Genomic DNA, 18,915 nt, shown 5'->3' with positions numbered 1-18,915 from the left:
AGGTGCATTGGCAATCCTAAATTGTCCCTAGTGTGTGCTTTGTGTGCGAGTGTGTGCCCTGCAGTGAGCTGGCGCCCTGCCCAGGATTTGTTCCTGCCTTGCGCCCTGTGCTGGCTGGGATTGGCTCCAGCTGACCCCCGTGACCCTGTGTTAGGATATAGCGGGTTGGACAATGACTGACTGGCTGATTTCATTCAACTTGTTATTAAGTTTAGCAAGAATTTAAGTCACCTGTAAGAATAATATGACTGTTCAAGATATACATGATTATAAACTAGGGTGGCACTGTTCTCCTGCATTCCCAGTCACCCGAGTTCAACTAATTGACTATATTTAGTCTGTATGTTCTCCCTGGATCAGTTTAGGGTTTCTACAGTTTTCACTCACAAACCCAAACAGATGCATTTTGGGATGAATACCCATCCAAATGAGTGAAAGTTGTCTGAGTGTGCTCTGAAATAGACTGCTGTCCCCATCAGGGTTGGTACCCTGGTGTCTTGTACCTGATTATTGTCTCCAGGCTCTACTAAATCCTACAATGGACTAAGCATTTTTTAACTTTAAAAATGTTTTTTTAAATATGAATGATTTGATCACTTTTTGGGTGCAATTATTGTTTTTTGACATCAGGTTCATGTGGTAAGAGGTGAAAACAGAAGCACTTAACTGGTAAACTCTCCTGAAATATGAGTAGCTGCAGTCAGTTTTGTGGAACTACCTGTTGCTGCTTTGGTGGCCTGCATTTAGATTGATCCCTTAAGGGGGGCTTTGGGTTACATGCTTAGACATTATGTTAGTATATTCCACTACAAAAACAATCAAAAACACACTGCCAGTGAATGTTTCTTATCAGTCTTTATGCAATTTGAAAATGTTAGCTTATGTTATGGTTCAGATCACTTCCTTCTTAACTGTATGGATTTCTGTTACTTATATGAAACTCAGTTACATGTCTTCTCTGTTTCAGCCAACAGTTGGCCTTCATCTCTACTCTACAATGGGAATGCCCAATAACCAAGCCTCAGGTAATCAAGAAAATGAGCCATCGGCTAATATTAAAATGTGATCTTTTATATTTTTGGTTAATTTGTTATTTTAAGTTTAATTGTTTTTCCAATTATAATCTATGATTGTAAATTATTAGTTATTACATTATTTTCACTTGTGGCAATATATTTTGTTTCCTATCCTATTACACTTGCTAAACAAACAAGCCCTAGCCTAATGTTACTTGTTTATCTCTGTTTTAAGTCGCTTTGTATAAAAGTGTATGCCAAGCAAATAAATGTAAATGCAAAATCACTCCTTCATTTTAAACTGAACACATTGATTTGCTATTATGACCTGAATACTACTAATTAAGTAGTCATATTGACAAGACTAGTTAAAAAAGATTGAACAAACCGCCAATATGCTGTCTTTTTACTTAGCAAATTAATGACAGACGGGGGTCAGGAAATGTACTAAATGGCCATAGATTGGAAAAATGTGCCGACCCCCATAGACAGAATGAGGCAGAGAGAAGTGGTTTGGAAATGACCACATGATAGGGAAAGCAAAAGACTTGGTCAAAGCAAAAGGTCAGGAAAGGTTGGAAGTCAAAGTAAAACCAAAAACAACAAGCTAGAAATGTAACTCAAAGTCGAGTGAAAATGTATAAATACTATTATCCTTGAAAATGTCAAAGAAAACAAATTGCTAACACTTGAAAATTACCTTTCAGAATAACCAGACCCTTGGACGCCAGGAGGAGCATGTCACCACTTTAAATGCATTCTGGGTCATGACAAAATAATATGTATCTTCCCATTATCATGTGATGGCAGTGACAACACATTCCCAGCTACAAAATCGCCACCAGTAAAAACACCAAGAACTTCAAAAAGTGGCAATCACGGTAAAACAAAATGACAATGGAAAAAAATGACAAACCAAAAAATTATATTTAGATCACAAAATAAATAATAACAGAGTATCATAAAGGTTCCAAAACTAATATTCTTACATAAAAACTGGAGAAAATCATTACAAGTATATTATTTCTCATTTTAAAGAACAGCAACTTTGTTGCTAACAAGGTTCTTAGTCCCAGCATACAGTCATGCATTTGCCCAACAATAGAGAAAGATGTGGGTTAAGATAAACCAGAATTATAAGCAGAAAATAGCTTGGCACAGGCAGTTTGTCAGGTCGTCATAACTCCACCCACGACAGAGGCTGTGAGCAGATGAGCAAACAGGACATTTTCTTATGTCAACAAGAAAAATAGTTCCAGGAGTCTAATAAAATTTATTATTACTAGTTTTCTTTCATTATCAAAGGATGCCAAATAAATGCGAAAGGCATATTTTCTTAACTCAAAACCTTTGTTGCTTCAATGTGGACTTTTTCATTAACTATTAAGGCTCTGCTCAATGACTTCCATATCAAAACACATGAATAGGTTTCTTATTTTTTTAATTTATAAAAATGCTTCACTTTAGAACATACTTTCATGTGGCAAATTAATTCATATCATGATTGTGAAGAAATAACTTTGTCTTGAAAGTATTAGCAAGAACTGGAAGTAGTAACAAAGAAGAGTATTAAAACAAAACTGAGTGCCACTATGAACAATGCTACACATCCCCTCTCTGACACACTAACACTGAGGACTTTCAGCCAATGAATTATTCAGCTGATTTGTGTCAAAAATGCTACTGGGGGCTCTTTTATACCAACAGCAACATCCCTGCAAAATGCCTCACTGTGACTGTGACTGCCAAGTCTGAAGGTTTCTATCTTTTCAATTTTCTTGCTTTTTAGTCAATCTGGTGTGTATTCAGAGCATAGTCTGCATGTATATTTATTTATTTAACCACTTTTTTATGTATTTATTTATTAAAAAGCTCCTGTAACAAAAATGACATGGTGACATGAAAATAATTACTCAAAAGTAACATTAAAGCAGAAAACAAGCTAGGGCATAAACTCTGACTGACACATAACACTCAATTTCAATTCTCAAGAAACTACAGTCCTGAGAACAGCACTCTGCAAAGTCTGCAGGTAGAAGGAAGTAATGTCCTATAATAACCACAGCATTAGACTTCTGCTTCAGTTTCTCCCTAATGTTTCTGATCCTTTATCCTCTTGTTTCAGTAAAATCTCTGCCATCTTGAAAAAAGAGAGCTTTGAAGATATTTTCAGTTCTTTCCATAGCTTCAGGAGTTACGCATTAAGTTTCTTGAGATAAGAAGAGAGCGGGCAGCAGGCTGTTGTAATTCCAAATTATTTTAATGGTCCTCTCTTTAATTGCTGACAGACATGCAATTGTGTTTATGTTTACCTTAACATGAAAAAATGGGCATCACTTTATTTAGGCATGGAAAAGGCTCCAGTTTCTGTCTTATTGTTGCTAAAGACCTCACTGAATGAGATGAATGAGAGAGCAGCGCAATCAAAAACTGCATTGTTTGGATTTTCCTTTTTTCCTTGTGGTCCCTCGTGTAAACCAAAGGTGCATTAATATGTAGTATAATTAATTGTCAACAGACTTCAGAATATCTCAGCTGTCAGTAGTTTACCAAACAAAACAGCAAGAAATATTGTAGGACAGAAATGAAACCAATGTGATGTATTAACCTGTGGGGGCTTTTGACTGTGGTGTCTGATTTGCATCAGGATTTCGGCAGCATTCCTTTAGAATAATTAAAGTCAATGTGACAGGATCCAAAGAAAATCAGATAAATATGAAGACTTTAGCAAATGTATTGAGAGAGCAGAATTGTTAAATGTTCTAATGGCAGGAAAGAAACACATTTCCGCATTACAATAGCATTACACTTGGCAGTAATAAAAACAAAAAATCAAGTTTCTTGACCTATAGTGTAGACTTAATAAAAAGACTGGTATTGAATTAAAATAAAATTTGTTGACAGCTAAGCTTCAATTTCAGTTTATTTGTTTTTATATTGTATATACCTTACTGGCAAGCTCAGAGCATTATACGCTTTAACAAAGCAAGCTGTTCATCACTTAAGAAAATCTTTTTAATCTATTTTAGAGTCTTAGTGTGCTGACTGCATGAGACAGCAGCAGAATTTTGTTATTAAAGGAATCAGACGATGAATCATAACCAAAGCAACAAGCAGTGGGTCTTACATAACTTGGAAGTCAAAAAGCAAATAACCAAGGCTCAATAAGTGTTACATAAATCATAGTCAAATAGAGTAGGAAAAAGACAATGAACACTCTTAACCAAACATTAATCTTAAATTGTTGTTGAAAGGCAGAGCTGGAATTCATTAAGCAGAAATATCTTCAAAACAACAAAGAGTCAAATTTTGAGGTCTGGAGTGAATCCAGTCAAGGACAAAGAAGAAGTGTGAGACAAAACCTTTATACTGTTGACCTGAATGTGTTACATGTAGCATATTTTTGGCTGACCTTGCCTAGTAATGACATAACAACCATCCACAAATAATCTTCATACTGGCAGTGCTCATAAGAAAAGCGTAATAATGCTACTTACTTTCAACACTATTAAAAATATATCAAGCACCAAAATACATATTACTCCAAGATTCCTTGACCTCTAAAACCCCTAAAGCAAAGTCAAAATCATTTTTAGAGGCCAAGTAGAAGTCATAAAAAATCAGAAATAAGAGCCTTGTTATGACATTTGGGGCCTGGAGGTTATCCATGGCGGGGAGCAACCCTGGAATGTCCAACAAAGGACAGTCTGTCACACACACACATACAGTACATTTATATAGAGCAATTTAGACAAATATAGATTCACATTCATCAAATTCAGGTCCCCAGAGCTGTGAGACACCTAAACTTGTGTCCTTCATTCTTTCCCAACAGGCTTTTTCAAAAAAGTTTCTGATGTTCTAATTGACAGTGTACTAGAAATAGTTAACTGTTCTATAGCTGTTACCATCTTTCCATATTATTTTAAGATTGCAATAGTTAAACCTTTACTCAAGAAAAATAATCTTGACTGTTCCATCTTCGATAATTTCAGTCCAGTCATGGGCAGAGTTTGATATTTAGGCTGGGGGGGTTGATGAACCCTTACAAACAGTTGCATTTGTTTTTAGAGTCACAGCTACACTATTACACCTTTGCATCACATCTCATTTTCAAATAAATTAATTGTTATATAAAGTTACAATACAATAACCTAAATCTCACTTACGATAACACACTTAAAACTGTTAAATTATGAAAAACTACACAAGTTCCATTAACAATATTGAAATGACAATTTGTACTTGTAGCTAGTTAGGCACTTTCTTCTTTTAAGCGTGTTAAAAAATGTATACATGATATAACAATCAGGTGTTCTGGCATTGGTTTAACTGTTCTGAAGGACGTGCAGGCTAGGTGGGTTTGTGAATCTAAATTGGCCCCTGAAGTGTGTCTTTGTTTTCATCCTGTCAGCCCGATGCTTGCTGAGTTAGGCCCAAGGCAGAGTTAGAAAACCCTCTCAAACGTACGCAGCTTTTAATGTCTGGAAAACATTCGGGATTAAATCACTTAGAGATCTGTACATAGACAATGTCTTCGTATCCAATGAACAATTACACTCCAAATTTAACCTTCCAGCAACACATTTCTAACACTACCTCCAAATTAGAAACTTTGTCAAACAAAACGTGCCCAACTTTCCTCAATTCCCACCTACTTCTACTCCAGAAAAAATATTGATCAGTCTTGAGGACTCAGACAGCATTTGTCTAACATATAAAAATATTTTAAAGTCCCTTCCTTTCAAAGCATACAATTATTCAACATAAAATCATCTATCAAGCACATCTGTCTCATTTAAAATTGTCCAAAATGTTTCAGGGCAATATCCAACCTGTGAATGTTGCAATCAAGTTCCAGCCTCACTGGGCCACATGTTTTGGGCCTGCACCAAATTAACATCATTCTGGACCAAAATCTTTAAATGCCTTTCAGACAGCCTCGGAGTAACAATCTCTACTAACCCATTAACAGCTGTGTTTGGGGTACTTCCAGATGGGCTTAAAGTAGAGAAGGACAAACAAACTGTGATTGACTTCACTATTAGCACACAGACTTATCTTGCTCAACTGGAAGAATCCTAACTCGCCACTTTTCAGCCTGATAACTGGTAACTGATATTATTTACTATTTGAAACTGGAAAAAAATAAATTCTCACTTACAGGATCTGTGCAAAACTTTTTTAAAACCTGGCAGGATCTAATTAATAATATTTTAGAATAAGCATTTAAATTGAGAAAGCAGATTCTCTTCCCCTTCTATTTTTTTCTATTTATTTACTTGCTTATCTTTTCTACTATTAAAGTTTCACTGTGTTGGCCTAGCTCTCTTTCTCATGGGTGGGGGTTTGAGCCTAGTTTTGTAAAATTTGACTTGCTTGTATGGAATGTTGTTTGATTTTAATAAATTCAATAAAATGTTAAAAAACAAAGAAAATGGATGGATGGATGGAAAGTTGAAGCATTTTTAATTTTTGTTAACTTCGTTAAAAAGACATTTTGGTTTTCACAGACTGTCGTGCCTCTTGTTTGTACAGGCAGCACATTCAAGTGTCACACAGGCACATGGAAATGAGTGTGTGAATTTACCATTATCAGCTACTTGAGGGTCTTTTTTGCCAACAGGAATAGCTATCTGACATGAAAAGAAGAAACACTGTGTGCAAAATATACAAGCTGAAGTGACCTCTGTGAAGGTAAATATGAAGCAGTAAGCTAATCTGTTATATTGTATGTACTATAGAATGTTTCTTTGTTTTAAGCATAGATGATGTGCAAGACAAAGTTACTCAGGATAAATGAACTAATTTATTGTATTGATTGTTAACGTATTTAAATTAGCTGTGACCTTAACAAATTATAATAAAAAATGATGAAAGACACCTTCATTGGAGATTTATTTTAGGAAATTTAGATGTATTAAGGTAGTGCGTCTGATGTGTGGCTAGGCAGGTAAATGATTTCTTCAATAAAATCTCTTCTGGATAAGGGTCATAGAAATAAATAAAATCAGAAGAAAAGAATGAAAATTTAACTTTTGGGTTAGTTCTCGACTTGAAATCACATCCTAACCATAGTACTAAGAAATGTTACCTCTGGTGACTTTTCAAGATTCAGAAAAATGTATTCACCCTTCTGTTTTCAAGGAGACTAATTTATTGTAATGCATTACTAGCAGAACAATCTAAGAGTGATAAAAGTTAACTGCAGTGAGTTCACAAGCCAGTGTCCTTTAGCACTGATTTTAAAATACTCTTAGTCATACAGTATATATGGCTCTGGAAAATCGTCTTCTTTCTTATATTTTGTAGCATTTGCCTTAATACATTCTGAATCATAATCTTAAATCCTCAAACACTGATTTGCTTATAATTCCAAGAGCCAAACTTGAAAGAACTGGTGAGGTGGCCTTTTGCTTTAATGTATCAGAAATCTGCAACACTTTATGAGAGATACACATCCAGCTAATACTGTACTGGGGAACATTTTTAAAATTATATAAAATCCAATTCTTAAATTGGGTCTTTTCATAATTCCTTTTTTCTTTTTTTCTGCATCTGATAGATTACCGGTATATAGATTACTGCAAAACCATATGCTCAGTGCTGTAATGTTTAAAGGATAAGTTTTAGTATTTTTGAAGTTCAAATTATTTCTTCACAAACATGGTATATAATCATTTGACATGCATAATTGTGCTCTAAAGTTAAGCATTTTCTACAAATTTTAAAAAATACATGGCTTGTCCTCTGCGGTGGGTTGGCACCCTGCCCGGGATTGGTTCCTGCCTTGTGCCCTGTGTTGGCTGGGATTGGCTCCAGCAGACCCCCGTGACCCTGTGTTCGGATTCAGCGGGTTTGGAAAATGGATGGATGGATGGCTTGTCCTGGTATTTTCAAATGGAAATTGTGGGGCATAGGGCACCACTGGAAAGTAAAAGCCTAAAAATATACCAAACATTTCCACCTTGAAGCAGCAAAAGTTTCAATATAAGAAAGAATGCCTTCTGTGCATTTGACACATGTCTGAGACAACAAAAGGAATCTGGAAATAATCATTTTATCACATATTCCTGATACTAATTTTCTTGTGGCAAGGCTACATTTCTATTCAGTTGTGTGTTAGAAGCTGCCTTTGTGACAGGAGTTCTCATGTAAATATGGAAGTAGATCAACATGATATCAAGTACATTATTCAAATGGTTTACTGTGAGTTTGACTTTTGAGAGGAAACCTCACCCCTGGGGGTGAAAGGTTGTTATGAAGGAAGACAATCACTGAGGTAGCAGGCACAGCTGGTCTTCTATTAAAATGGCTGGATATTGTGTTTTTGCTTGAAAAGGATATATTTACAGTATGCTATTTTACAATGTATGTGTAACCTCAAGACACAGATCAATGCTTAGTAAGTTTTATGGCTTGAAAAGTGGATGTATTTGGTAAATTTTTAAGCTTTGTATTCTTGTGGGGCCCCATACTCCATGACTTCCATTATAAAACATCAAGACAGGCTGTTCATTTTTAAAAATTTGTAGAAAACACTTAACTTTAGAATACAGTTTCATGTGGCAAGTACATATATACCATGTTTGTGAAGCAATAATCCTGACTTGAAAAATACCAAACCTATCCTTTAACTTTATCACATTTATGCATTGTAGAAGGGAGGGGGGCTGGACAAGCTTTTAGCCTTGGAACCCCTAAAGGCTGATTTTCTGTGGCCTCCCACTGTGTATGTTTTGTTTTCTGCTCCCTCCTGCTCACTGGCCATAGCATCAAACTCCGACTTTTAGGTGAAAAGGGACTTGGAAGCTTATTTGTTTTTATTTAGTACATACATTTTTATTTGTTTGCTCATTTTTATAGTCTATCTTTGTTTATTTATTTACTAGCTACATTGCCTGTCGAAGTCAGGTAATAGAATAAATTAAAAAATATTTGAAATCTCTTGCCTTACATGTACCCCCAACGTTCCTCTTATGCCTTATCTCATTCCTTGAGTGTCTCAACCTGTCCTGGCCAGCACTTCTTCTATCAATCACATTCTTGTAAATTCTGCTTCTCAGACTCATTTTGAGGCTTGAACTCCTGTCTGCTTGTTAACTACCACCAAAGGATGACGGGCCCCCATTACCTGCTTCAAAAATATCATTAGTTTTCTTGTGAATACATTAAGTGTTTAAGTACGACTCTCAGTGTTCCATCTATGCATTTCCTTGGTATCCTCATCTGTGTCAGGATCTCTTGCCCCATGCTTCCTGTATCAATCATGTTTGACTAAGCTGTCATGAACTAGAGAGTTTCTTAGTACAAAGTCCCAAAAGATGAAGGATCTGTCATCCTTCAGCTTGTAAAACATAAAGGGCAGACAAAGTGTCTTTATAAAATTTAAAAAAATATTTTCAAAAATGCTGCGGTGGGCTGGCGCCCTGCCCGGGGTTTGTTCCTGCCTTGCGCCCTGTGTTGGCTGGGATTGGCTTCAACAGACCCCCGTGACCCTGTAGTTAGGATATAGCGGGTTGGATAATAGAGGAGTTGCCTTAACGCAAAAAGTCTATCTAAACAAAACAAGTTCCGAAAGGACAAATTTAGAAAGCAGAGTCAAAAACAAAGCATAAAGGTCTGAAAAATCCAATACATCCATAAGAGCAGAGTCATAATCACAAGAACTCACCGATACTACCAAGCACATTCAATGAACCTCAGGGAAGTGTATGTTGTTGTTTCAGCCTTTATAGGGTTAAAAGCAGTCTCTTTATGGGAATAGACAGGGCCCTGCCTCTCATGGAACTACTCATAAAATACATAGAACATAGCAGAACAATCATTGATGCATAGAAATTAAATAATACACAAAAATAAAAAACAAAGAAAAATGCAAATAATTAACTTAAATAACAGTATTAACACAAACAAATGAATCAAACATGAGCAAAAAAAGACATAAAAAAGGAATCTGAACACCAGCCAGGGAAGGAACTCTGGCTGAAACAGTACCTGAGCAACCAAAGTGAAATGGACCCATCAGAACAAAGCCAAACTGACAAATTAGATTGCTCAGAGGGAATGGACACATACACACACACATAGATAGACAGATAGAGATAGATAGATACTTTATTAATCCCAGGGGGAAATTCACAATATTATAAATAAATAAATTCACATAGTAGCATTTCATTATATTGCAGAGACATTTATTTATTTATTTATAATTGAAACTGTTCTACCTCTTGTAAAGCACTTTAAGGTTCACTTTTAGATAGATAGATAGATAGATAGATAGATAGATAGATAGATAGATACTTTATTAATCCCAATGGGAAATTCACATTCTCCAGCAGCAACATACTGATACAATAAACAATATTAAATTAAAGATTGATAATAATGCAGGTAAAAAACAGACAAAAACTTTGTATAATGTTAAATGTTAACGTTTACCCCCCCGGGTGGAATTGAAGAGTCGCATATTTTGGGGGAGGAACGATCTCCTCAATCTGTCAGTGGAGCAGGACAGTGATAGCAGTGTGTCGCTGAAGCTGCTCTTCTGTCTGGAGATGATACTATTTAGTGGATGCAGTGGATTCTCCATAATTGATAGGAGCCTGCTGAGCGCCTGTCGCTCTGCCACAGATGTTAAACTTTCCAGCTCCGTGCCAACAATAGAGCCTGCCATCCTCACCAGTTTGTCCAGGCGTGAGGCGTCTTTCTTCTTAATGCTGCCTCCCCAGCACACCACCGTGTAGAAGAGGCCGCTCGCCACAACTGTCTGATAGAACATCTGCAGCATCTTATTGCAGATGTTGAAGGACGCCAGCCTTCTAAGGAAGTATAGTCGGCTCTGTCCTTTCTTGCACAGAGCATCAGTATTGGCAGTCCAGTCTAATTTATCATCCAGCTGCACTCCCAGATATTTATAGGTCTGCACCATCTGCACACAGTCACCTTTGATGATCACGGGGTCCATGAGGGGTCTGGGCCTCCTAAAATCCACCACCAGCTCCTTGGTTTTGCTGGTGTTCAGATGTAGGTGGTTTGAGTCGCACCATTTAACAAAGTTATTGATTAGGTCCCTATACTCCTCCTCCTCCAGCCCATTCCTGATGCAGCCCACGATAGCAGTGTCATCAGCGAACTTTTGCACGTGGCAGGACTCCGAGTTGTATTGGAAGTCCGATGTATATAGGCTGAACAGGACCGGAGAAAGTTCAGTCCCCTGTGGCGCTCCTGTGTTGCTGACCACAATGTCAGACGTGCAGTTCCCAAGATGCACATACTGAGGTCTGTCTTTAAGATAGTCCACGATCCATGCCACCAGGTGTGAATCAACTCCCATCTTTGTCAGCTTGTCCCTAAGGAGCAGAGGTTGTTTTTTACTTTTATAAAAAATTGTACTATATAAATATATTTTGTCGTGGTTGTAAACTGTGTTGCGAACCAAATTAACTAGGAAATGGCACACAAGAAAACCTATCAGCTGCACATCACCCTGCTCCTTCAAATAATCTTCCAAAGTCAAGTGAATGTAATGCTCAATGCATTGTGTTTCATACAAGATAAGAAGAAATAAGAGGCCAAAGGCTAAAGGCCTGGAGTTGAATGGCTTGTTTCACATCCTCCTGTTAGTATCCATCTTCCCGCAGTGAAATATTAATGACTGGCTTGTCCATGCGTCATTAGTACCTCCCTGTCATTAAAGTGATGACGTGCATTTTTGTGCAGTAGAAATCAGTAAATCCATCAACATGCCTTCCCTTTTATATATACTTTAAATTACAGACCCCTGATTTCTTTTTCTTTTTTTTTATTTAATTACTTGGCATAGCCAACAGACTGTAACCAGCAACATCTGCATCCACATTTCTGTGCTGTGAGTGCAAGTAGAGCAGGACTCAGCAATCGCTCATTACAGAATTTATGATGGCTTAAGCCTGAAAGTTTACTATGAATCACAGATAAAGAGATGCTATTATTTAGTCTGTACCATTAACACTTGTTCATAAAAGTTATACTTGCATGATTTCTTTTTATTCAGGGGTTTTATAAGCCATTTGGACATTTTTTAACATATTTGGAAGCATAATAGGAACTATATTTTGCCAGTAAAAATACTTACTGCTTGAAAAATATGATCTGAAATTTCCACTAGAATAGCAAAGATATTATTGGAAACAGACTGACTGCTTAAATGACCTTTCTGCAGCAGTGGAAATAAAAGGACACAATGAACGAGGAAAAAGATTTAGGGGTGAACTGACTAACCTATGTAAACCAGGAAAATGGTGATTAAACCAGTGATGTCGACCCTAAGAGAATCTGTGTTAGGGGAAATACACCCAATCAATCAATGGCACCATTGAGTTCGGCTGATGTCCTAGTAACTTTTTTTAAACTTTTCCATCACATTGCTTGCACAGACTACCACAGCTTTGATTGTTTATGACAGGGGAACACTTTCGAACATTGGGAACCAATTAATCATCAATTTCAAGGTGATCTACCTATTGACCTGTCGTGTCCAGGTGAGATTCTTAGTGAGATCCTACTTCATGAGGGGCACAATGAGGGGATCAAAAACAAAACCGCCATAGAAGCCAAACCGCGATGGTGGAGAAAGAAAGACAGCAACAAAAGAGCCGGCATGCAGAACAAACTGAGGATTATCATCACCTCAGTCTATATAAACCCTAAGGCTAACTTAGGTAAGGCTTTGTTTATACTCCACTATGTGCTTAGTGAACATCAAATCAAGCACCCAAACACAGCATTTGTTGTGGCAGATCTGCAAGTTGTGCTTCCCTTTGACTCTCCTTTGAAGAGAGACAGCAAGGGATCTTCAAAGCAGCTCTGAAAAGATCTGAAAACAAAGATTGTCCAGTATCATGGTTTAGGGGAAGATCTACAAAATGCTATCTCAGAGGTTTAAACTGTCAGTTTCAAGCGTAAGAAAGTAATCAGGAAATGGAAGGCCACAGGCACAGTTGCTGTTAAACCTAGGTCTGGCAGGCCAAGAAAAATACAGGAGCGGCATATGCGCAGGATTGTGAGAATGGTTACAGACAACCCACAGATCACCTCCAAAGACCTGCAAGAACATCTTGCTGCAGATGGTGTATCTGTACATCATTCTACAATTCAATGCAATTTGTACAAAGAACATCTGTATGGCAGGGTGATGAGAAAGAAGCCCTTTCTGCACTCACGCCACAAGCAGAAGCGCTTGTTGTATGCAAATGCTCATTTAGACAAGCCAGATTGATTTTGGAACAAAGTGCTTTGGACTGATGAGACAAAAATGGAGTTATTTAGTCATAACAAAAAGTGCTTTGCATGGCAGAAGAAGAACACCACATTCCAAGAAAAATACCTGCTACCCACTGTCAAATTTGGTGGAGGTTCCATCATGCTGTGGGGCAGTGTGGCTAGTTCAGGGACTGGGGCCCTTGTTAAAGTCGAGGGTCCGATGAATTCAACCCAATATCAACAAATTCATCAGGATAATGTTCAAGCAATCAGTCACAAAGTTGAAGTTATGCAGGGGTTGGATATTCCAACAAGACAATGAGCCAAAACACAGTTCGAAATCTACAAAGGCATTCATGCAAAGGGAGAAGTACAATGTTCTGGAATGGCCATCACAGTCCTTTGACTTGAATATCATCGAAAATCTGTGGGATGATTTGAAGCAGGCTGTCCATGCTTGGCAGCCATCAAATTTCACTGAACTGGAGAGATTTTGTATGGAAGAATAGTCAAAAATACCTCCATCCAGAATCCAGACATTCATCAAAGGCTATAGGAGGCGTCTAGAGGCTGCTAAGTATTGATGTAATATCTCTGTTGGGGTGCCCAAATTTATGCACCTAATTTTGTTATGATGCATATTGCATATTTTCGGTTAATCCAATAAACTTAATGTCACTGCTGAAATACTACTGTTTCCATAAGGCGTGTCATATATTAAAAGGAAGTTGCTACTTTGAAAGCTCAGCCAATGATAAACAAAAATCCAAAGAATTAAGAGCGGTTCCCAAACTTTTTCATATGACTTTTTATATGATTTCAACTCCTGTCTACCATGGGTTCCTCACTTGCTTAAGTTCCAATACTGGAAATCACCCCTAAACTCAGGCCCCATGTCTATCCATACATCTCTCGATTTCAGTCAGTTAGCTTACTCGTACCAGGTTAGATGCATGTTAATCCATTCAGTGTAGTGCGCATATAGCCCTGGACATCTTATGGCATCACATACCTGTGTCGTTGTTCTGAATTTTTAATCTTCTGTGCATGTCCTTGAGTAGGCACTATTAGACCACAAATGTTGAGAAATGGATTACATTTGTATAATAGCAGATAAGCAAATCATTGGAAATGTAATCCATGAAAGTGTGGATTTACTGTATATTACCATATTTTATATATATATATATATATATATATATATATATATATATATATATATATATATATATATATATATATATATATAATTTATATACTGTATATTTACCTTTGTAGTGAACACTGGGAACTTTACATTAAACTCTAGACTCTAAACTCTTTATTTACTTGTGTGGCAGAGATTTTGAGGAGTTTGTAGAATGGTAATCAGATGTGGCTAAAGGTCAGAAATACTATAGGTCCCAGTCCATTTGTCAGGTTCTTGAAAGTTTTCTTAAATTGAAGTCAAAGAAAACTAGAACTTTTATTTTACAACAGTGGCTATCTTTTTCAGCATCATTTGTAATAATTGATTGTCACAAAGCATGTGTATCACACACCTAGCAACATGCAATATCCTAATGGCCACATACTCTAAAAAGTATTCATGAAGTAAAAACACACAATATGGCAGCATGATGGCATATGATAAACAAGCTGTTATGATGGAAGGCACAAAAATACCAATGAACCAACCAGAGCCTACCCTAGCTTCCCTAGAAACTGGCCTTACCTCATACAGCCTGACCCCAAACATTACTAGTCTGCTTCAGTCTACACAGGACTAAAAAGGGTCTTGTCTTCAAAATTCTTATGTATCCTAAAGTGCCTCTGAAAAAAAAAAAAGAAAGTTTGTTTTTTTTTTTAAATCACCCTTTGGTTCTCTTATCTCATCCATCCATCCATCCATCCATTGTCTCCCGCTTATCCGAGGTCGGGTCGCGGGGGCAGCAGCTTGAGCAGAGATGCCCAGACTTCCCTCTCCCCGGCCACTTCTTCTAGCTCTTCCGGGAGAATCCCAAGGCGTTCCCAGGCCAGTCGAGAGACATAGTCCCTCCAGCGTGTCCTGGGTCTTCCCCGGGGCCTCCTCCCGGTTGGACGTGCCCGGAACACCTCACCAGGGAGGCGTCCAGGAGGCATCCTGATCAGATGCCCGAGCCACCTCATCTGACTCCTCTCGATGCGGAGGAGCAGCAGCTCTACTCTGAGCCCCTCCCGGATGACTGAGCTTCTAACCCTATCTTTAAGGGAAAGCCCAGACACCCTGCGGAGGAAACTCATTTCAGCCGCTTGTATTCGCGATCTCGTTCTTTCGGTCACTACTCATAGCTCATGACCATAGGTGAGGGTAGGAACATAGATCGACTGGTAAATTGAGAGCTTCGCCTTGCGGCTCAGCTCCTTTTTCACCACAACAGACCGATGCAACGCCCGCATTACTGCGGATGCCGCACCGATCCGCCTGTCGATCTCACGCTCCATTCTTCCCTCACTCGTGAACAAGACCCCGAGATACTTGAACTCCTCCACTTGGGGCAGGATCTCGCTACCAACCCTGAGAGGGCACTCTACCCTTTTCCGGTTGAGGACCATGGTCTCGGATTTGGAGGTGCTGATTCTCATCCCAGCCGCTTCACACTCGGCTGCGAACCGATCCAGAGAGAGCTGAAGATCACGGCCTGATGAAGCAAACAGGACAACATCATCTGCAAAAAGCAGTGACCCAATCCTGAGCCCACCAAACCGGACCCCCTCAACACCCTGGCTGCGCCTAGAAATTCTGTCCATAAAAGTTATGAACAGAATCGGTGACAAAGGGCAGCCCTGGCGGAGTCCAACTCTCACTGGAAACGGGTTCGACTTACTGCCGGCAATGCGGACCAAGCTCTGGCACTGATCGTACAGGGACTGAACAGCCCTTATCAGGGGGGCCGGTACCCCATACTCTCGGAGTACCCCCCACAGGATTCCCCGAGGGACACGGTCGAATGCCTTTTCTAAGTCCACAAAACACATGTAGACTGGTTGGGCAAACTCCCATGCACCCTCCAGGACCCTGCTAAGGGTATAGAGCTGGTCCACTGTTCCGCGACCAGGACGAAAACCACACTGTTCCTCCTGAATCCGAGGCTCGACTATCCGACGGACCCTCCTCTCCAGGACCCCTGAATAGACTTTTCCAGGGAGGCTGAGGAGTGTGATCCCTCTGTAGTTGGAACACACCCTCCGATCCCCCTTCTTAAAGAGGGGGACCACCACCCCGGTCTGCCAATCCAGAGGCACTGTCCCTGATGTCCATGCGATGTTGCAGAGGCGTGTCAGCCAAGACAGTCCTACAACATCCAGAGCCTTGAGGAACTCCGGGCGTATCTCATCCACCCCCGGGGCCCTGCCACCAAGGAGTTTTTTGACCACCTCGGTGACCTCAGTCTCAGAGATGGGGGAGCCCACCTCTGAGTCCCCAGGCTCTGCTTCCTCATTGGAAGGCATGTTAATGGGATTGAGGAGGTCTTCGAAGTATTCCCCCCCACCGACCCACAACGTCCCGAGTCGAGGTCAGCAGCGCACCATCCCCACCATATACAGTGTTGACACTGCACTGCTTCCCCTTCCCGAGACGCCGGATGGTGGACCAGAATCTCCTCGAAGCCGTCCGAAAGTCATTCTCCATGGCCTCCCCAAACTCCTCCCACGCCCGAGTTTTTGCCTCAGCAACCACCAAAGCCGCATTCCGCTTGGCCTGCCGGTACCTATCAGCTGCCTCCGGGGTCCCACAGGACAAAAGGGTCCTGTAGGACTCCTTCTTCAGCTTGACGGCATCCTTCACCGCCGGTGTCCACCAGCGGGTTCGGGGATTGCCGCCACGACAGGCACCGACCACCTTACGGCCACAGCTCCGGTCAGCTGCCTCAACAATAGAGGCACGGAACATGGCCCATTCGGACTCAATGTCCCCCCCCTCCCTCGGGATGTGGTCGAAGTTCTGCCGGAGGTGGGAGTTGAAGCTACTTCTGACAGGGGGCTCTGCCAGACGTTCCCAGCAGACCCTCACAACACGTTTGGGCCTACCACGCCTGACCGGCATCCTCCCCCACCATCGAAGCCAACTCACCACCAGGTGGTGATCAGTTGACAGCTCCGCCCCTCTCTTCACCCGAGTGTCCAAGACATGTGGCCGCAAGTCCGATGACACGACCACAAAGTCGATCATCGAACTGAGGCCTAGGGTGTCCTGGTGCCAAGTGCACATATGAACACCCCTATGCTTGAACATGGTGTTCGTTATGGACAATCCGTGACGAGCACAGAAGTCCAATAACAAAACACCACTCGGGTTCAGATCAGGGGGGCCATTCCTCCCAATCACGCCCTTCCAGGTCTCACTGTCATTGCCCACGTGAGCATTGAAGTCTCCCAGCAGAATGAGGGAGTCCCCAGAAGGTATGCCCTCTAGCACCCCCTCCAGGGACTCCAAAAAGGGTGGGTACTCCGAACTGCTGTTCGGTGCATACGCACAAACAACAGTTAGGACCCGTCCCCCCACCCGAAGGCGAAGGGAGGCTACCCTCTCGTCCACCGGGGTAAACCCCAATGTACAGGCTCCAAGTTGGGGGGCAATAAGTATACCCACACCTGCTCGGCGCCTCTCACCGGGGGCAACTCCAGAGTGGTAGAGAGTCCAGCCCCTCTCAAGGAGATTGGTTCCAGAGTCCAAGCTGTGCGTCGAGGTGAGCCCGACTATATCTAGCCGGAACCTCTCAACTTCGCGCACTAGCTCAGGCTCCTTCCCCTTCAGAGAGGTGACATTCCACGTCCCAAGAGCCAGTTTCTGTAGCCGAGGATCGGACCGCCAAGGTCCCCGCCTTCGGCCACCACCCAACTCACACTGCACCCGACCTCCTTGGCCCCTCCCATAGGTGGTGAGCCCATGGGAAGGGGGACCCACGTTGCCTCTTCGGGCTGTGCCCGGCCGAGCCCCATGGGTGCAGGCCCAGCCACCAGGCGCTCGCCATCGAGCCCCACCTCCAGGCCTGGCTCCAGAGTGGGGCCCCGGTGACCCGCGTCCGGGCAAGGGAAAACGCCGTCCAAAATGGTTTTTCTTCATAGGAGGTTTGTTTAACCGCTCTTTGTCTCATCCCTCACCTAGGACCAGTTTGCCTTGGGTGGCCCTACCAGGGGCATAAAGCCCCGGACAACAGAGCTCCTAGGATCATTGGGACACGCAAACCCCTCCACCACGATAAGGTGACAGTTAAAGGAGGGGGGTTCTCTTATCTCTTTAAATGAAAATATTTATTAAAATAAATCAAAAAAGAACAAAAATAGCAAAATGGCAAATAAGATATTACATAAAAAGAATATCCAAGGCAAAAAAAATTCCAATACTTAATCAAATATGCAGAAACCAAGTACAAAAGAAAAAAATCCACAAAATCAGAAAAATCAAATAGTCACAATAATCTGCACAAATTCCATACCCTACTGCTAAGATCCTCTTCCCTGGCTTAATATATAGCCAGAGGAAGGTCTCAGCAACAATGATGCCACAGTGTCCCTGACACTTGGGGTACCACTCATGGAGAATGTAGCACAATACATACTGTATATACTAAATAAACAGAGCAACAATAACAAAAGTTTGTAATTGCATTAACCATATGAAAAATAATAA

This window comes from Erpetoichthys calabaricus, chromosome 11 (assembly GCF_900747795.2).
Source record: "Erpetoichthys calabaricus chromosome 11, fErpCal1.3, whole genome shotgun sequence".
Classification (NCBI taxonomy): Eukaryota; Metazoa; Chordata; class Cladistia; order Polypteriformes; family Polypteridae; genus Erpetoichthys; species Erpetoichthys calabaricus.
Note: the sequence above shows the minus strand (reverse complement) of the source record.